Below are 21,630 nucleotides of genomic sequence, written 5' to 3'. Positions count from 1 at the left end.
TTTCCTATGTACCAGGCACTGTGGTAAGAGCTTTGAATAGAGTATCTCACTTGCTTGTCCATACAACCTAATGGAACAGGTAGGTACTATCATTACCCTCATCCTTTTTTGAGGAAGCTAAAGTAGGAAGGGGCTAAGCATCTTGCCCAAGAGCAGTGGAGTTGGGCAAACACTCAAGAAATGGATTTGCTTTGAGGTTACCTGAAGTGCTGCAAAGATGATAAAAATGCAGAGTGGTCTGGGTTATATGTCAAAGGCCTGACTTCTGACATGTGAGCCTTGGCTTTTAGAAGACCGAATTGGGCAGAAAAAGTGAAAGAGGTGGAGAAATCAGTGCCACACTCACTGAGCATGCATTTGCAGACCTGCCAGGTCCACTGATGGGTCTGCTGAAGAGAAGGAAAACAAAACGGGGGGAGGACATTCTGCCTGCCCTTAAGAGCCTTATACATCTCCCTGAGGGGAAAAGCTTGTTTGTAGGTCTCTAAGCTTACAAAGATAGGTGAGTTTTCACTCATCTCAAGCTTATCTATGCCTCTGGGGAGCCCATTCTGCAGGAAAAGATGGAGGGATGGATCAGCTAAAAGCTACATAGCTCAAGGTGGCACCTTTGGCTGGAAGAATTCACTGGGTTTTAAATTCCAAAGGGGTCTTGACCATTTTACAGAGGAGAAAATGAAAACCTGGGATGGGGAAGTGACTGGCTTTGTGTTAAACGGAGTCCAGTTAGGACTGGAAACCTGTACATGAACAAGCAGGGATTGAAGGAGACAACTCTAGGCATACCAGCAGTTTCTGAAGTGGGAGTGGTGGTGGGGGTATGGACCAGGCAGGCCTGGGAAAGGGGCAGCTGCAGAGAAACGGAGGGTCCTGAGTAACCCAAAGCAAGTGCAGTTGCTCCTAGGGTTGAGGGGCTGTAGGAGAAGTTGGATGAGAACCTGTTTTGCAGTCTCAGTTTACTTTTTGGTAAAGTATCAGTGGTTAAGTATTGAATTCAGTAAGAACACCTGTGGAGTATTATGTAGTTACACGGATCACATATCAGATTGGAAATGGCAGAGTGATAACATCTATTATTATTAATGATATGCATCATTGATAATGTTGTTATAAATGATACCATATTAATGATAATATTGGGTATGTCAGGCTCTTAGAATATCAGAGCTGCCAAAAGATTTCTGAGGTCATCTATTCTAGCCTCTCTCAAATGGTATTAGAATTCCCTGTTCAATATCCATGAAAAGTGTTATTAATTTTATTACAAGCAAAATTGTACATGATGAATTTCAGAATTCACCCAAGGCAGGAAGTGGCTCTCTGTGCTCCTTTTAGATTAAGGCTTGCTGGTTATGGCTCCATATTCTTGGTGGAGCTTTATGAATCTATATAATTCCTGCCTTTACAGGAATCCACAGCTCAGACAGAAAGCAGTTCCCAGAGCCTGCTGAGGTCAAAACAGGGTTAGAAAACTAAGCACAGAGCCAGGGCGCTGGCTGGGAAAATCTCAGGGATGTCTATTCTTCCCTACAAATCAGCTTTAGTCTCCATAACACTGAGAGAAGGGAGGAGGCTGGAAAGGGGCAGAAAGTACATGATCACCTCTGCAGCCCACAATACTCCTTTGTGTTCTAGGATCCACTTATCCAGCAAAAGCTAGAAGGACTTGGAAATTCCAGGTTTCACCTGTGGGATACAGTGAAGTCAACCAGAAGACATTAATACTCTTCTATTTACACACACATAATCTAGCGAGGATGGTCATTATGCCCTTCAGTTATCTGTTCCCGAGTCCCTGCTCAGCTGCCACCTTTGTTCCGGATCTGGCAGGATAGCCAAAATATTACAAACGAGACTCTGGAATGACCCAAACACTGCCACCAAAACCCTCACACTGGCTTCCTTCATTCTTTTGGGTTAAGGTACTTTGTTCCCACTTGAGACAGGGGATGAGCACCTCCCAAAGGGGGTGTGGGATGATTTTGGGCAGCTCTCCCTGCTTCCCTGTAATGCCCATTCTCTTCTAGCCCAAACACCATCCACTTGCTTGAGGACAGTAGATTAAAATTGGCTTCTAGTATGGTCTTCCCAACATAAAGGAGGGAAGAATGTCAGAAAGACCTTTTCTCCCCATCTTGAGGTCAGAGAGTATTTGCTGGAATATGCATGGCTGGACAGGCCCCATACACCTTATGGGTGGAAGCTAGCATGTCAGAGATTTCCTCAGGGTAGCACCAAGCTGCAATAGGACATGCTGCTGAGGGTTAAGGCGACCCAGGTACATGAAGAACCTGGCTTCCATGGTGGAGGTAAATGGTGAAGACTGTGGGTCACCCATGAAATCTGGAGGAGGATGGGAAGGGCCTCAACAGTGATCAAATGAAGGGGCCCAATTCTTTCCTGGTCTTCACTGCCTTTTAGAGCCCAGGCAAGATTATACCTTCCAAGGAATCATGTAAACAGTTTTTAATTAGTTGAGCCTTGAATTGTGAGAGAATCAGAGGCTGAAGCTTCTCTTGGGATTTTGCTCTTCAAACCTAGGCCCTTCCACCCTCCCTCAGGTTTATGGATAATGGGGATCTGTGGCAGGCTGGAGAAAATGACAGCAGGATGCCACCTACTTTCTACCTCAAACTAAAGATGGAGGGGGCTTGGGCGAGAGGGCCTGATTCCAGGGGTGCTCAAACAGTGTCCTTGCCCTAGACGCCACCTTGTCTGTAGAATGTTGGGCTCTCATTGTTTAAGGGGAAGAAACATAATTGGAGACATTGGATATATACAAATTCAGCAGCTAAGGCAGCAAGATTGTATGGCATCTCACTGCTCCCCCCAAAATTCTTTCACATGAATTATCATTTCAATCATTCCCCCCAATTCTGATTCACACATTCTTGCTTTCCTTATTTATATTATGTCCTTAGTGCTGCTGAAACAAATAACCACAAACTGGGTGCCTTAAAACAACAAAATGTCATTCTCTCACAGTTCTGGAGCCTCGAAGTCTGAAATCAAGGTGTCGGCAGGGTCTTGGGCCTTCTGAAAGTTTAAGGGAACTTGCCACAATCTCTGCCTGCATCATCATATGATCTTCTTCTCTGTGTGTCTTCTTCTCTTCTTATAAGGACACTGGTCATCGGGTTCATGATCCACCCCAATCCAGTACAATCTATCTTTACTTAACTAATTATATCTGCAGAAGACCTATTTTCAAATAAGATCATATTCTGAGTTTCTGGGTAGACGTGAATTTTGTGGGCCACTACTGAACTTACTACATCATTCAGCAGGTTTTCCAAACTGAGTTTCAGTCAGTTATTTACTCTTTTGAAGCTCTTATAGACCTTAGGGAGCAGGACTGGGTCACAAACTTTAAATCTTTTAACCCCAGAACTGGAGTTCCATTCATATCACACCCTCCATACTTAACCATTACAGCAACAGCTGGGTACATCAGGAAAGAGGACAGGCATTGAGGCTGAGATGGCAGCCCAGAGGTAGGAAAGAAAATATCCATACCAGGGAGAGGAGAATCAGGTCTGAGAGAGGTGAATAGAGTGTACAGACCCTGAAGACTTTGGAGATGGGGCTGAGAAGGGCATCTCTGCTGGGGATTTACCACAGACACAGGATCTCTCAGCTCTCCGTGGCCAGTTCAGGTAGGACTGTGGTCAGAGACCGTCTTTCAGTTGGGCTATCCAGAAAAGGGAAATGACAGAGGTCTAGTCAAGGACAAGCAGGGAAGGGGAGGGGTGGAAACAAAGGAGTCTGGTTGGGAAAACACAAGCTGTCCAGGTTGAGGATGTGGGTCTAGCCCACCCATTGTCCATAGCTAAAGTTGGGGGGAAAGGAGCAGAGTACTGGGGTAGGCTCTGCCTGGAGTGCCCTTGTGGTGAAGTAAAGAGGTGATCAGGGTTCATCCAAGAGCACCGGTCATTCTCAGGATGACGGTGTTTGTCCTTGGAGGCTTTATTTCCTCACTGTGGGAGGGCAAAGACTCCCAACCCCATGTACAGAGAGAGGTATGCGGGAAAATCATAGTTGCGTCTGCTGCATTTCAAGGCCTTGTAGAGGAAGGGCTGCTTCTCCACGTACACTGGACGCTTCAGGGCACAGCCCCACCCATCACGACCCAGCACCACTGATCTATTCCAGGTCTGAGGAGATGGCTGAAGAATGGCTGAAGGTAATAAGACATGGGTCTTCCCATTCCAGAAGTTCTAGGGCACATTAATATGCCATATCCAGTCTCTTGGTGTGAAGACTGTTGCTTAAAAGGATAAGGTCTTTCAGAAAGTTTCCTGGAACCTGGATTGGCCTTGAACTGCCACCAGCACTAGACTCAAGACTCTTTTCCCTTTCCGTTGTAAGGCACGATGAGTAGGAATACTCTTGGCAGAAGAAAAAGGACAGTCCAAGCAGGGAAGAGGGAACTTACTTTAATTACCAAGCAGTGTAGTAAGCACCCACTCATATTTCACAAATATATTCACATATATTTCACATGAGTTATTTCTCATACTGTTCACCAATTTCTATCATGCAGGGGTCAGAGCACCCATTTTACAGCTGAGAAAACAGACACAGGGAGAATAAGTAAGTTGCTGAAAGTCAAACAACTAGTTAAGAGGAGAGTTGGATAATTACTTAATAACTAGATTTGCCATGAAGTCACTTAAAGAACAGCAAGAGACATTAGAATGTCAGTGAATTTTCTGGAAGGAATAACAACATGTGAGCAATGAGGGTTAAAAGAGTGAACCTAACATAAGAAAGAAGACATGGGAAAACCCATTGAACAAATAGGCATTTCTCTGTGTCTGTCCTACCTCATATGGTGAGGAATAAAAGGTCCTTAAAATGTGTATCCACAAACCAGGCATTAAATAGTTCCTGGGTCACTTTTGTTCATGTTAAGTGTGGGGGTTGGAAGTGGGGGGGTTAGGAAGCAGACCCTGAGAGAGTACACCTGAGGAGGCGCCCTCTCCCAACCACAGCAAGTAGACTGCATACCCCCTGCCCCTTCAAGGGGGTTGAGAGTCTTTTTCCTGGCTTAGGAATCTTCATCTGTAAAATGGCCATGGTAGGTATCTATTGCAAAGGATTTCTGTATTGGAAAATTACAGAGATCAAGATAGCTACACATAAACACCTCAGGATTTGAGAAGCCACTGACTCAAGATGACTAATGTAATGGATCAATGATAACACTGTTATAAATTACAGACATCAATGATTATTATATATGTATTAGGACCATAGAGTCTCAGGGATGGAAAAAACGAGAGGTCTTCAAATACCCCCCTCCTCTCATCAATATCCCTGTCAAGTGGTATTATTCTGATTACAAATGATTCCATAGTTTTAATCCTCAATTCCCCCAAGGAAGAGAACACATTTAAGAGGCCTGTGAGGTCAGTGCACCATGGTGGTTCAGGTTGTTACAGACTCCACCACTTCTGCTTCTTTGAAGATGGCAGAGCCATGACAGAAGACAACTCTCACAATTTTCTATAGCTACTACTGGGATAAAAAAAGAAAGAAAAAGCCAGGGACCCAGCTTGGAAGTTCTCTCAGCAAATCAGCTACAGCCTTCTCAGCACAAAATACAAAGCAAGAAAGAAAGGTGGGCAGGAGCTCTGAGCAAACTCTGAGGCCCCATTTGATTTGGGTTCTGCTATGACTTTTCACTAACAACTGTTAAGTTCTGGAAAGTTCCCCACCAATTCACTAGTGTACAGTGTAGGCTAACGATGGGATATCAATGTTCTTGTATTCACACTCTGAGGGCTAGAACCCCCTACCACCAGTATTGTGTTCCCTAACAAGTCTCCCTTTTATCCTCATTCAAGAACCAGGAAAAAGTGATAAAACAAATAATATTCCAGAACCTCAATATGACTATCTATCCCCTTCAAAGCAACCTGGCATGCTCATGGACAAATTTATTCCTTTAGTTTTCACCCTACTATAACAAAAACACTCAGAGAAAATTGTCAGACATCTAGTAAACTAACCAGGTTCAGAGTGTGGGCCAGACATCTCTCCCTGAGCTAGAGAGGAGCACTGCTCAAAAGGGGCAAGGGTGGGGTGGTGGGGGTGGTAGGTGGGGGGCGGTGGGGCAGGGTAACTCTTTTAACAGTGCTCTCACCCTCCCCTCTTGGCCCATCTTCCTCTAGCACACAGTCCACCTTGTTTGGGTAGAAAGGAAAAATAGGATCAAGATTTTCCTGAATCATCACACCATATACAATTTGGAGCTGAGAAGAATGACATAAAGCCCTTCAATAAAGAAAATTTCCACTATGAAGCATAACAGGCTTTACTGGGACCCCACAGACCTCTTTCATAGACATGCAGTTTTGAGGAATAAGATGATGCACAAAAGACGGGAGCATACCCACATGAAGAGCCAAGTTTCTACGTTGATGGTAAGTGGAAAAGCTTTGGAGTCAGAGCTGTGGTCTGAGACAAAAATAGAAAAGAAGAGTGATGAAGGGAAGGGATCCACTTTCTCTTTACTGATTATAGAGCCCAAAGTGAGATACCCGCTCTCAGTCCAGCCCTCTCTACTGGGGCTGTGGACTTTGACCTGTGAGGGGACATCACCTGTGAGGCTTTTCTCTTGGAGCTTAAAACTTCATTTTCTCCCTAAAGGTAGAGTACTGGATATTCTGAGGAGGAAAAAGGGTGGGGTGCAAGAACAAAAGTTCCAGGTGCTACTAGCAGATCCTTTTCCAGGTGGCTAGAGCTCAGCAAAGGCTGGAAAGGAGGGTAGGCAGGGCTCCCAGTGCTATGGGCGCTTCTGAAAGGTGGCCCCCCAGTTCCTAGAAAATAGCAGTGTGGACCAGTAGATTGACTCGTTGCTCTGTGTTATACTTGAATGATAATTCCAGGCAGGGCCCATTCCTGTAAAAGAAAGAAACAAAGCAAAAAAGAAATCAAAAGCTTGATATATAGAACAGCAGCAGCAGGGAAAGCCCACAAACGAAGCAAAAGTAATTTGTAGCACAGCTGTTTCCAAGACATTCACATAATCACTTCCCCTTCTGAATTAGGCATTATTATTTTGTTCATTTTTCAGATGAGAAGACTGATGCTCACAAAACGGTCAGGTGTATCTGCCATGATTATACAGAGCTTAGATGGAAAACAATGGACTTAAAAGCCAGGTTTTCTGGTCCCAGGCCCGGAGTTCCATCCATCCACAAACCCCAGCCCTTCACCAACCACAAAAACACGCAATGAACAAAGTAGGAACGGAGGTGAGACATGGGATTGAGAAGAAAGCGTGCGCCAAGTAGGAAAATACCTGCGAACTCCGAAGACGAATCAGGCCTGCGAGAGGCAAGCAAGGGGCACAGATCCCGGAGACCTCCAAAGTGGGCTGGAGAGGGCAGCTTTGCCAGGCTTGTTCTTGTCCTCGCAGTCCCCAGCTCTTTCACTGAGCTGAAATGGAATGGGAGAATGGAATACTTCTTCCATGAAAGAACAATTTTAAAGGTAAAGGCTGAAATGCTAGGGGTGAGGCCCCGGACAAGAGGGGAGGGGGCTTGGGGGGCGGGACTGGGGTGGCTCCTGCAAATGGCTCATCTCCTGCTTGGGTGGGCAGGACCCACGCTCCACACCTCGAGGAGGGGATGGGTGGTGGCCCTGGGGGTTGCTCCGGCTGTAACTTCCATAACCAACCTGGGGAGTTTGCCTAGCCTCAGGAGTGTCCTTACAAGCAGCTCTTGTCATCCTTGGCAGAGTCCCTATGATGGCATTTACCAACTGGAACCATTGCTCAGAGCCTTGTCACAGAAAGAAGCAGAACTGCACCGTCCCCAAAATAACCGCCAACGGGCGGCTACCGTTGGCCCCGCCCCCCACCCCCCTCACAGGCTTCCTCCAATCAGAGACCTGCTCTTCCTCCGCCCACTCAGGGGAGAAAAGCCCGGGCTCTCTAGAATGTTCCAGAGCCACGGCATGGACCGAGGCCGCCAGCCTTTTTGGCAGGAGGTGGGTGGGGGTGGGGGGCGGGGATCTTGGAGAAGAGGGAGAAATGAGTTAGTCTGATAGAGCCCTGCTTGTTGGGAAGCTGGTGGAGCGGCCTGGGGTATGGGGTGGTCGTGGTCCTCGGGCTGCAGGCTTGGGATGTGAGCCCCCAGGTCTTTCAGAATATACGTCAGCCGTTGGCCTGGCCTCTTGAGGGGAGAGGCCTGAGTGCGGGCATCATACTTTATATTTACCAAGCCACCGAATCACAGGAACCTAGGATCCTGGGATCCCATTTTACCCTAGAAGCAAGCAGGGTATGGAAAGCATTTGGCCTGAGGCCAAGAGTTAGGGGCGGACTGTAGTCTCTACGTCTGCCCTTCCTTTTCCTACCAACCAAAGCCCTTTAACTAGAGTGAAAGACTTGAAGGAATGCATTCAGCTCGTAGACACGACCCAGGCTCCTCAAGGAGCGTCTGCCCCACCTCACCCCGCCTTCTTCCTGTCCTTGCTGCAGGAACTGGAGACGCCAGTCGTCATCCAAGGATGCAGCCAATGGGAAAGAACTGCGGGGCCGGGGCGGGAGGCCGCTGACCAATGAGAAGAGGAGGATGTCTTCAGGGCCAGTTAGGGGAAGCCTGTGCTTTAATATTTGTTGTCTTGACTTTAAATACATCATCATATCTAAGCCACTATTTTTAATTGACATAAAGTTCACATAAAGTGAAATTTACCATTTTAACCATTTGGAAGTTTACAATTCAGTGGTTTTTTAGTACATTCAGGATGTTCTGCAACCATCACACATTAATTACAGAACATTTTCACAACCCCAAAAGAAAGCCCATGCCCATTAAGCAGTCACTCTCATTACCCTCTTCCTCAGCCCCTGACAGTCTCTAGCCTGTTGCCTGTCTCTATGGATTTGACTGTTCTGGATACTTAATGAAATGGAATCATTTAATATTTAGCTTTTTGTGTCTGACTGCTTTCACTTAGCATAATGTTTTCAAAGTTCATCCTTTTATGGCTAAATAATATCCCATGTGTCTCTATAGCATATTTTGTTAATCCGTTCATTTATTGATGGACATTTGGATTATTTCTACTTTTTGGTTACTAGGAATAATGCTGCTATAAACATTCATGTACAAGTTTTTGTTTGTTCTTTTGGATTTGCTGGGTTGTATGATAATTTTGTGTTTAACTTTTTGTGGATTGTCAAACTGCTTTCCACAGTGGCTCCACCATGTTACATTCCCATTAGTGATGTATGAAGGTCCCAGTTTTTCCGCATCTTTTCCAATACTTGTTTTCAGTCTTTTGATTCTAGAGATCCTAGAAAGTGGTGAGTATATCTCTTTGTGGTTTTGATTTGCATTCTCCTAATGACTAATTATGTAGAGCATCTTTACGTATGCTTATTGGGCTATTTATATATCTTCTTTGGAAAAATATCTATTCAAGCCCTTTGCTCATTTTTAAATTAGGGTGTCTTTTGTTGTTAAGTTGTAAGATTTCTTTATATATTCTGGATATTAAATCATTATCAGATACACTATGTGCCAATATTTTCTCCCATTCTGTGGATTGCCTTTTCATTCCCTTGATTTAGTCCTTTGTTGTACAAAAGTTTTTAATTCAGATAAAGTTCAATTCATCTATTTTATATTTTGTTGATTGTATTTTTGGTGTCATATTTAAGAAACAGTTGTCTTATTCAAAGTTATGAAGATTTACACCTATGCTTCCTTCTAAGAGTTACTAGTCTTAGTTCTTAGATTCTTTTTTTTTTTTTTTTTACATGAACAGGCACTGGGAATCGAACCTGGGTCTCCGGCCTGGAAGAACTCTGCCTGCTGAGCCACTGTGGCAAAGCCATTTGATCCATTTTGAATTAAGTTTTTTTTTTTTTGTATATAGTGTGAGGTATGGGTCCAAATTCATTATTTTGCATATGGATATTCAGTTATCCCAGTACCATTTGTTGAAAAGATGATCCTTTGTCCATTGAATGGCCTTGGTGTCCTTGTTAAAAATTAACTGATTGTGGATGTATGGGTTATTTCTTGACTCTCAGTTTTCATTCACTGATCCACATGCCTATCCTTATATCAATACCACACTGTTTTGATTACTGTAGTTTGTAGTAAGTTTTGAAATTGGGAAATGTGCATCTTCCAACTTTCTTCTTCTTTAATATCTTTTTGGCTTTTCAGAATAACTTGTAATTCCTTAAAACTTCTAGGATCTCCTTGTCCATTTCTGCAAAAAAGGCAGTTGGGATTTTTATAGATATTGCATTGAATCGGAAGATCCATTTTGGAAGTATTGTCATCCTAACAACATTAAATCTTCTGATGTGTGAAAATGAGATTTCTGTCTATTTACTTGTCTACATTAATTTCTATCAACTGTGTTTTGTAGTTTTCAGTGTACAAGTCTTGTACCTTCTTGGTTAAATTTATTTGTAATTATTTTATTTGTTTATGTTATCATAAATGGGATTATGATGTTATCTTTTATGCCTGGGATAAACCACACCTGGTTATATTGTATAATCCTTTTACTACTATGCTAGATTCAATTTTCTAGAATTTTGTTGAGGATTTTTACATCTATATTACCAGGGATATTGATCTGTAGTTGTCTTTTCTTGTGATGTTTTTGTCTGGTTTTTGTATCAGAATAATACTGGCATCATAGAATGACTTGCAAAGAGTTCTCTCTTTTACTTTTTTGGAAGAGTTTAAGATGGATTGGTATTAATTCTTGAAATGTTTGGTAGAATTCACCAGTGAAGCCATATTTTCATGAACTTTTTTGTTGGAAGTTTTTTTGATTGCTGATTTAATCTCTTTACTTGTTAGAAGTCTATTCAGGTATTCTATTTCTTCTGGAGTCAGTCTTGGTAATTTGTGTGTTTCTAGGAATCTGTCTTTTCATCTAGATTATCTAATTTATTGGCATACAATTGTTGATAGAATTCTCTTAAAATCCTTTTTATTTCTATATCATTGGTAGTGATGTCCCCACTTCTTTTTCTGTTTTCTTAAAGTGGAAGGTTATTGATTTGAGATTTTTCTTTTTTTTAAATATAAGTATTTTCAAGTATAAATTTTCCTCTGAACATTGCTTCCACTACATCATATATCTTGTGTGTTTTTGCGTCCACTTTTATCAAAGTACTGTTTAACTTACCTTTTTATTTATTCTTTGATCAATTGATTGTTTAAGAGGGTGTGGCCTAATTTTCATATATTTTTGAATTTTCCTTACTTTCTCCTATTAGTAACTTTGAATTTCATTCCATTATAGTTCAAGAAGATACTTTGTATGATATCCATCATTTTAAATTTAATGAAACTTGTTTTGTGGTCTTACATATAGTCTCTTCTGAAGAATGTGTCATATGCACTTGAGAAAAATGTATGTTCTGCTATTCTGGAGGAGTGTTCTACTTAAGTTTCTTGGGTCTAGTTGTTTATAATATTGTTCACATCTTCAGTTTCCCTGTTCATCTTCTGTTTAACTGTTGTAATCCATCACTGAAAATAGGAATCTTGATGCCTATTATTGAATTATCTATTTCTCCCTTCAATCTGTCAGCTTCGTATATTTTGGGGCACTTTGTTAGGTGCATATATATTTATAATTGATACATATTCATGATGGTTTGGCTTTTTAATCATTACACAATGTCCTTATTTGTCTTTCAACTATTTTTGTCCATTTTGTCTGATGTTAGTATAATCATGTCAGCTCTTATTTCATTACCATTTGCATCAAATATTTTTTTCAATCCTTTCATATTGATTCTATTTTTTTAATCTAAAATGAGTCTCTTATAGTCAGTATATGGTGTCATCATTTTTAAAAATCCATTCTATCTCTGCTTTTAATTGGAGATTTTAATCCATTTATACTTAATGTAATTAGTGATAAGTAACAACTTCAGCATTTTGCTGTTTTTTCTGTCATATAAATTTTGTTTATTTACTTATCTTACTTTTTTTTCTGAATCCTCTGATAGTTGCATTACATCCAGCTTTTTAACCTTTCATGTATTTCCTAAGAATAAGGACAGTCTCTTACATAAACACAGGATAATTATCAATTCAGCAAGTTAACATCTATGCAATGCTCATATCTAACCAACAGTTCATAATCTAATTTTCTCCACTGTTCCAGTAGTATCCTTCTATAGCAATTAAGTTTTGTAGTTTAGGACTCAATCCAGCATCATACCTTGAATTTAATTGTCATGTCTCTTCAATCTCAAACAGTTTCCTCATTCTTCCTTTGTATTGCATAACATTGGCATTTTTAAAGACTATAAGCAAACTGTTTTTAAGACTGTGCCACAATTTTAACCAGCCTGATGTCTCCTGTGAATTAGATTCAGTTAATGCATTCTTGGAAGAGACACTACTGTTTTGATTTGCTAAAGCTGCTGGAATGCAATATGCCAGAAATGAGTTGGTTTTTACAATGCAGATTTATAAGCTTACAAATTTCCAGTTCTAAGGCCATGAAAATGTCCCAATTAAGGTATCAACAGGACAGTATCTTCTCTGAAGACCAGTTACCCAAGCTTTGGCTCCTCTGTCAGATAGCAAGGCATGTATGTCTGCTGGTCCTTCTGTCCCAGATTTCATTGTTCAGCTTCTAGTTTCTCCGTTTTTGGCTTTTTCTCTAAACTTCTCTGGGTGTTTCTCTGAATTTCATCTCTTAGTTTTTGTGTCTCTTAGCTTCTGTCTTTAATCCTCTTAAAAAGAACTCCAGTAAGAGGACTAAGATACACCCTGGGGCAGGCCTCAACTGAAATAACCTAATCAGAAGGTCCCATCTACAATTGGTCCTTACCCCCAGGAATGGATTAAAAGAATACAGCCTTTTCTGGGGCACATAACAGCTTCAAGCTACCACAACTACTTAAATAATTTTTGTCTTTCTCATTGTATTACTGACATGATGTTGTTTTGTCCCATTATTGGTGACAACTTTTATCACCTCATTAAGATGTTTCAAACAGATTTCTCCATTGTAATTTTTTGGTAAGTGATCTTTTTAGAAGATGCTTAGAAATGATGTAAATATTCTTTCTCTCATGTTGATTCAGTTTTGTTATTTGAATGTGTAAAATTTTACCATGATTTCAAATGTCAAACTATACAAAAATGTGTAATTAGTGCACTTTCATTCATCTTTTACTCCTTTCACCTAGTTTATTTTATAGAGATGTGGAATGTAGTCTTATATCCTCTATGTTGATAGTTAATTTCTTCTTTGTCAATTCTTATTATGTGTATTCATGTTTTCTTATTTTTCTGAATTGCTAGCTACTTTTTTTGTCTATACTGTTATTTTTTTCTATAACAAACTAGTTTTTAGTTCACCATGTAGAGTTACTATTTTCCTGTTCTCTATTTCATTTACTTATGTATTTAGATTTATTATTTCCATTTTTGTATACTTTTTCATAAAATGTATGTATTTTTTCAGTTTTTGAGGTAAAAATTTAATTCAGTTATTTCTTTCTTCCATTTTTAGAGATATGTATATATGACCATGAATTTTCCTCTCATCACTGCTTTAAATATATCTTATAGATGGAATATTTAAGGATTTTATCATGTTTTTTTTCTGAATTCTCTGATTCCTATTCGTCTCTTCATTAAAACCCAAGACTTTTAAAATAGATTGTTTTAAAATCCCAGTTGGAAGGTCTTCTTTAAAATTTTTATTTTTATTTGAAAGTCCTTTAAACAGATTTTTTTGGGGGGAGGGGGGTGCATGGTCCGGGAATTGAACCCAGGTTTCCCACATGGAAGGTGGGCATTCTAACCACTAAACTACCCATGTACCCTTTAAACAGCTTTTTGAAATATAATGTATGTATAATGAACTGCAAATATTTTTAAAACGCATGATGTGATAAATTCTGAATTTATAAATACCAGCAAAACTATCACCACAATTAAGATGGTGAACATATCAATAACCCCCAAAAGTTTCTTTGTGCTCTTTTGTGATCTCTCCCTCTCGCCCCTATTCTTCTGCAAGCAACCATTGACCTGTTTGCTGTCACTGTAGGTTGGTTTGCATTTCCTCAAGTTTTATGTGAATGAAATCATACAGTATTTCTTTTTTTTTTTTTTTTGCCAGACTTCTTTCACTTGGTGTAGTTATTTTGAGATTTATTTATGTTTTGGTGTTTGTATTAGTCAGGGTTCTCTAGAGAAACAGAACCAACAGGACATATCTGTAAATATGAGATTTCCAGTGTCTCATGAAACCATGGGAATGGAAGAGACCAGAATCCACAGGGCAGGCTGTGAAGCTGGCAGCTCCAATGAAGGATCTGGACAGACTCCATAGGAGAGGGTTGCTGGCTGAAGAAGCAATAAAAAAGTCTCTCTTCTTCCTTAAAAACCTTCAACTGATCGAATTACATCTAGTTGGTGGTAGATATGCCTTAGTTGATTGCAGATGCAATCAGCAACAGATGCAGTCAACTGACTGATGATTTAATACACCAGCCTTCCAGTTTATCAACCAGCCATGAAATATCCCTGCAGCAATGGTCAGGCCAGTGCTTGTCTGACCAGACAACTGGGCATCATTGACACCAGAACCTAGCCATCACATTGTTCCATTTTTTATTGCTGAATAGTGTTCCATAGTGTTGATGTACACCATTTATCTCTTTACCTGATCATGGACATTTGGGGTGTTTCCAGGTTTTGTTGATTCAGTATAGTTGTTATGAGCATTGGTGCACATTTGTGAGGGCACCTGCTTTCATTCTTTTGGCTAAATATCTAGGAATAGGCTGGCTGTATCATATGGTATATAGGTATATGATTAACCTTAAGAAATTGCCAAGCTTCTTTCCAAAGTGATTATACCATTTTACATTTTGAAGAGCAGTATATGTGAATTTCATTTTCTTCCCATCCTCTCCAACACTTAATATACTCAATCTTTCTAAAATTTATCCATTCTAAAAGGTAAGTAGGGGCATCGCATTGTGGTTTTAATTTGCATTTCTCTTAATGATTACTGATGTCAAGCATCTTTTCATATGCCTATTTAACATCTGTATATCTTCTTTGGTGAAGAATTGGTCCAGTTATTTTGCCCATTTTCTTATTGAGTTGTATGGCTTGTTGTTATTGAGTTCTTATATGATCTGGACACAAATCCCTTCCGAGGAGTGTGATTAACAAGTAATTTCTCTCAGCTTGTAGCTTGTCTTTTCATTCTTTTTTTTTTTTACATGGGCAGGCACCGGGAATCGAACCCGGGTCCTCGGGCTTGGCAGGCAAGCATTCTTACCTGCTGAGCCACCGTGGCCCACCCTCTTTTCATTCTTTTAACAGTATACTTTGAAAAACAGAAGATTGTAGTTTTGACGAAGTTCAGTTTATCAGTTTGTTCACTTATGGGTGATGATTTTTGTGTTGTTTCTAATAAATTTTTACCTAACCCAGATTGCAAATGCTTTCTCCTGTATTTTTAAAGAAGTCCTATATTTTTAGGTTTTACATTTATGCCTCAAATCTATTTTCAGTTAATTTTTATATGGTGCATGGTATGGATAGTGTCCCAGTTTGAAAGGATTACATACCCTAGAAAAGCCATGTTTTAATTCTGATCCATCTTGTAGAGGCAACTGTCTATTTTAATCCCTATTCAGTATTGTAGGCTGGAAACTTGATTAGTTATCTCCACAAAGATGTGATACACCCAATTGTGGGTATTAACCTTTGATTAGAGGGTGATGTTTCCTCTTTTAAAGGATTCCAGTAAACTAATCAAGACCCACCTGTAATGGATGGAGTCACATTTTGGAGAGACCCATGAGAGCCCATGCAGCCAGAGACCTTTGTAGATGAAGAAGCAATATGCCCCTGGGGGAGCCTCATGAAACAAGGAGCCCAGAGAGGAAGCTAGCAGATATTTCCATGCTTGCCACATGCCCTTCCAGTTGAGAGAGAAACCCTGAACTTCATCAGTCTTTCATGAGTGAAGGTACTCTCTTGTTGGTTCCTTAATTTGGACATTTTTATAGACTTGCTTTAATTGGGACATTTTCAGGATCTTAGAACTGTAAACTTACAACTTAATAAATTCCCCTTTTTAAAAACCATTCCTTTTCTGGTATATAGCATTCCTGCAGCTTGTAAACTAGAACAGATGGAAATTCAAATTTTGAATGTTGATATCCAATTATTCCAGGCCCATTTTCAAAAAGGCTATTGTCTGTCCTCTGAATTTTATTTACACCTTTGTGGCTATTCAGTCATCTGTATATGCATGGACCTATTTCTAGACTATATTTTATTCTTTTGATTTATTTGCCTCTCTTTATGCCACACTGTTTTGATTACTTTAGCTTTATTGTAAGTCTTGAAATCAGGTAGCATTAATCCTTTGGTTTTGTTCTTTTTCAAAATCATTTTGGGGTATTCCAGGTCCTTTGATTTCAATATGAATTTTAAGTTCAGCCTCTCAATTTTTATAAAAATTAAGCTGCTGAAATTTTTGTTAGGATACATGGACTCTATAGGCAAATTTGAGGAGAATTCACATCTTAACAATATTGAGTTTTTAAAATCATGAACATGATATACCTCTCTATTTGTTTAGGTCTTCTTTAATTTCTTTCAGCAGTGATTTTTAGTTTTCATTGTACAGATCTTGCATCTCTTTTGTCAGATTTATCACTAGTATTTTATATTTTTCATGCTATTATAAAATTTTTAGTTTTCATTGTACAGATCTTGCATATCTTATGTCAGATTTATCACTAGTATTTTATATTTTTGATCCTATTGTAAATAGTATCTATTTAACTTCAATTTCTGATTGTTTACTATTATCTTAGTTTCCCAAGCTGCTGTGACAAACACCACAATAGGTAGGCATAAATGACAAGAATTTATTGGCTCAGGGTTTTAGAGGCCAGATGTCCAAACCCAGGTGTCAGTTGGACTGTTTTATTCTGGGGTTGGTAGCATTCTGGAGATAGCAGTCCTCCATAACATGGCAATATCCTTGGTCTCTGTGGTAGTTTGGAGGTGGTAAGTACCTGAGAAAGTATCATGTTCTTTTTTTGTGTATGTACATGGCTGGAAATCGAATGGGGTCTCCCACTTGGAAGGCAAGCATTCTACCACTGAACCAACCATGCACCCAGGATCATGTTCTTTTAATCCATTCTTGTGGGTGAAAATCTCTTGTAGGTGGGACCTTTTGATTAGGTTATTTCAGTTGAGACCTGCCCCAGAATGGGTCTTAGGCCTTTTACTGGAATTCTTTTTGTGGTAGTTAGATTCAGTTGTCAACTTGGCCAGGTGAAGGCACCTAGTTTTGTTGCTGTGGACATAAGCCAATGGTACATGAACCTCATCTCTTGTTAATTACATCTGCAGTCAGTTAGGAGGCGTGTCTGCTGCAATGAGTGATGTTTGACTTAATTGGCTGGTGCTTAAATGAGAGAGCACAAAGTAGCACAGCTAAGCAGCTCGGCATTCCTCATCTCAGCACTTGCAACTCGGCCCAGGCCTTTGGAGATGCAGAAAGAAGTCACCCCAGGGAAAGTTGTTGGAACCCAGGGGCCTGGAGAGAAGACCAGCAGAGACCATCCTGTGCCTTCCATATAAGAAAGAACCTCAGTGGAAAGTTAGCTGCCTTTCCTCTGAAGAACGAACAAAATGAATCCCCTTTTATTAAAAGCTAGTCCGTCTCTGGTGTGTTGCATTCCGGCAGCAAGCAAACTAGAACATTTTTAAGAGGACTAAAGACAGGAAAATCCCAGAGAAGTTTAGAGAAAAGCTCTGGAGAAGCTAAGAAAGACCCACAGAAAACAGAGAGGAAACCACTGAAGCCAGAAGCTGAAAGCAACAAAACTTGGGAGAGAAGGACAGCAGACACTGGCCATGTGCCTTCCATGTGGCAGAGGGGTCCTGGATGCTTGTGGCCTTTCTTCAGAGTCCAATTATCATCCTGTAGATGCCTTGAGTTGCACATTTCCACAGCCTAAGAACTATAAATTCTAAGTTAATAAATCCCTATTGTTAAAAGACAACTGTATTAGTTAGGGTTCTCTAGAGAAACAGAATCAACAGGAAACACTCGCAAATATAAAATTTATAAAAGTGTCTCACATACCCGTGGGAATGCAGAGTCCAAAATCTGCAGGGCAGAATGTGAAACCAACAATTCTGATGGAGGGTCTGGATGAATTCCACAGGAGACCCTCACCAGCTGAGGCAGGAAGGAAGCCTGTCTCTTCTGAATCCTCCTTAAAAGGCTTCCGGTGATTAGATTAAGCATCACTCATTGCAGAAGACACTCCCCTTGGTTGATTACAATTGGAATCAGCTGTGAATGCAGATGACATGATCATGATTTAACTCTATGAAATGTCCTCATCGCAACAGACAGGCCAGTACTTGCCCAACCAGACAAACAGGTACCACCACTTGGCCAAGTTGACACATGAACCTGACCATAAAAGTCCACCCCTTGTCAACTTGGCAGTTATACATAACACCTTAAACCATACCTAATTTCTAAATAAAAAGCAATAAAACACAGATTTTTTTCTTTCACCTAACGATACTCAACTGCCCTGCATATGACTGGAAACACATTAAATCTCTCCAGATTAGGCTGCAAGTCCTTGGGTAATATTTGTTCTTGAACTTGATATCTTACAACTTAAATAGTATAACATGAACAAAACAGCATTACAGTCCTCATTTCTGTGACTGATCACGTGGTCATAGTTCATATTTATCACTGCCTTCTCCCACTACCCATTCCGTGTTCCCTTTACCCTCAGCAAACACTTCACCTGGCCGTGGTTCTTTGCTTGGTGGGGTGAACCAAACCTTCATTCCTGAAGTTTCAGAGCCATTGGTAGTCCTGCCTGGATTGGGTTGTTGCAGTTTTCCATTGATTTTAATCACAGGGCATGGTAGTACTAAAAGACACCCTAGGGGATCGCCTATATTCTAAGAAAACTCTTCTTTACCTCCATTGTGTAGTTGCAGTCCTATTTCCCCCTGATAGTCAGAGTCAATCACCCAGCCAATAATGTAATCTCCTTCTTGGCTTGCTGATCCAGGGGCATGAGTAGCCCAAAGTGACCAGGTGGCAGTCTTAGATTCCATTTCAGTAGACTCATTGTTGTTTCTCCTGGTGGAAGCACTCCCCCTTTTGGAACTAAAACCTGTAGACCAGCAGAGCTCAGGGTCGCAGGGACAGGAAGCAGAAATTTTCCTAGTGGATCACTAGGGATAATAGTGAGTGGTACCACTCCCATTTCCACTCCTTGGTTCCTGGACCCATGGAGCCTGGCTATAGGAGAAGTAATGCCATACGGCAGATGCTGATTCAGAGCATATACAGCTTCCTAGAGAACATTACCCCAGCCTTTCAAGGTATTGCCACCTAATTGGCACCATAATTGAGTTTTCAAAAGGCCATTACACCATTCTGTCAATCGAGCTGCTTCTGGATGATGGGGAACATGGTAAGACCAGAGAATTCCATAAGCATATGCCCATTCCCGCACTTAATTTGCTGTGAAGTGTGTTCCTTGATCAGAAGCAATGCTGTGTGGAATACCATGACAATGGCTAAGGCACTCTGTAAGCCCAAGGATAGTAGTTTTGGCAGAAGCATTGCTTGCAGGGAAAGCAAACCCATATCCAGAGTATGTGTTTATTCCAGTTAGAACAAATCGTTGCCCTTTCATGAAGGGAGTTGCCCAATGTAATCAACCTGCCACCACATAGCTGGCTGGTCACCTCGGGGAATGGTGCCATATTGGGGGCTGAGTGTGGGTCTCTGCTGCTGGCAGATTGGGCACTCAGCAGTGGCTGTAGCCAAGTCAGCCTTGGTGAATGGAATGCATGTTGCTGAGCCCATGCATAAGCTCCATCATTACCACCATGACCACTTTGTTCATGAGCCCATTGGGCAATGACAGGAGTTGCTGGTGAAAGAGGCTGACTGGTATCTACAGAATGGGTCATCTTATCCACTTGATTATTAAAACCTTCCTCTGTTGAAATCACCCTCTAGTGCACATACACATGGGACACAAATACGTTCATGTTTTTAGCCCACTTAAAAGGGCTATCCACATATTTCTTCCCCAGACCTCTTTGTCACCAGTTTTCCAATGATGGTCTTTCCAAGTCCCTGACCATTCAGCCAAACCATTACCAACAGCCCATGAGTCACTATGCAAATGCACCTCTGGCCAGTTTTCCTTCCAAGCAAAATGAACAATCAGGTGCACTGCTCGAAGTTCTGCCTACTGGGAGGATTTCCCCTCACCACTGTCCTTCAAGGACACCTCAGAAAGGGGTTGTAGTGCTACAGCTGTCTACTTTCGGGTGGTACCTGCTTATTGTGCTGAACCATCTGTAAACCAGGCCTGAGTTTTCTCTTCCTCAGCCAATTCACTGTAAGGAACTCCCCAGGAGGCCATAGCTCTGGTCTGGGAAAGAAAGGTCATGTGGCAGGAGTGGAGACCATGGGTATTTGGGCCCCTTCCTCATGTAACTTACTTTTGCCTTCAGAACCTGCTCTGGCCCTATCTCGTATATACCATTTCCATTTTACAATAGAGTGCTGCTGTACACACCCAACTTTGTGGCTTGGTGGGTCAGACAACACCCAGCTCATGATAGGCAACTCAGGTCTCATGGTAACTTGGTGGCCTGTGGTTAAGTGTTCAGTCTCTACTAAGGCCCAGTAGCAGGTCAAAAGCTGTTTCTCTAAAGGAGAGTAGTTATCTGCAGCAGATGGTAAGGTTTTGCTCCAAAATCCTAAGGGTCTGCATTGTGATTCTCCTATAGGAGCCTGCCAAAGGTTCCAGACAGCATCTCTATTTGCCACTGACACTTCCAGCACCATTGGATCTGCTAGATCATATGGCCCAAGTGGCAGAGCAGCTTGTACAGCAGCCTGGACCTGTCACAGAACCTCCTCTTGTTCAGGTCCCCACTCAAAATTAGCAGCTTTCCTGGTCATTCAATAAATGGGCTGGAGTAGCACACCCAAATGAGAATATGGTGTCACCAAAATCCAAAGAGACCAACTAGGCATTGTGCCTAATCATAGGAGGGTCCAGATGCAGCAACTTATCCTTCACCTTAGAAGGGATATCTTGACATGCCCCATACCACTGGACACCTAGAAATTTTACTGAGGTGGAAGGCCCTGTATTTTGGTTGGATTTATCTCCCATCTGCTGACACGCAATTCTAGAGTAGTAATTACTTCTAGTAGTAATTCTAGAGTAGTTGCTACTTCTTGCTCACTAGGCCCAATCAACATGATATCATCAATATAATGGATGAGTGTGATGTCTTGTGGGAGGGAGAAACAATCAACGCCCCTGCAGACAAGATTATGACATAGGGCTGGAGAGCTGATATACCCCTGAGGTAGGGCCATGAAAGTATATTGCTGACCTTGCCAGTTGAAAGCAAACTGTTTCTGGTGGTCCTTACTAACAGCTATTGAGAAAAAAGCATTTGCCACATCAGTAGCTGCATACCAGGTACCAGGGGATGTATTGATTTGATTAAGCAATGATACCACATCTGGAGCAGCAGCTGCAATTGG

At 41.2% G+C, this 21,630-nt stretch overlaps 2 long non-coding RNA genes across 4 annotated transcripts in view; one reads left to right on the top strand and one right to left on the bottom strand.

The window, feature by feature from the left end:
• Positions 1 to 4,420: 4,420 nt before the first annotated feature.
• On the bottom strand, positions 4,421 to 7,868 carry LOC143684613 (uncharacterized). 2 transcript variants are annotated; one of them, XR_013176108.1, is made up of 4 exons: positions 7,687 to 7,868; positions 7,310 to 7,446; positions 6,607 to 6,906; positions 4,421 to 6,462 (listed from the first exon to the last, which is right to left on the bottom strand). It is a non-coding gene; the product is annotated as an uncharacterized LOC143684613 (long non-coding RNA). The 2 variants fall into 2 exon arrangements; XR_013176107.1 differs by having other exon boundaries at positions 4,421 to 6,906; positions 7,687 to 7,858.
• The window catches only part of LOC143684614 (uncharacterized), a 55,743-nt gene continuing 41,880 nt past the window's right edge, over positions 7,768 to 21,630 (top strand). For both annotated transcript variants that reach the window (XR_013176109.1, XR_013176110.1), the window contains exon 1: positions 7,768 to 7,998. This is a non-coding gene — a long non-coding RNA (uncharacterized LOC143684614). The remainder of the gene's footprint in view (positions 7,999 to 21,630) is intronic.

The sequence above is a fragment of the Tamandua tetradactyla genome, chromosome 5, assembly GCF_023851605.1.
Source record: "Tamandua tetradactyla isolate mTamTet1 chromosome 5, mTamTet1.pri, whole genome shotgun sequence".
Taxonomy (NCBI): Eukaryota; Metazoa; Chordata; class Mammalia; order Pilosa; family Myrmecophagidae; genus Tamandua; species Tamandua tetradactyla.
The sequence above is the reverse complement of the archived record's forward strand: the minus strand, read 5'-3'. Positions and strand labels throughout refer to the sequence as shown.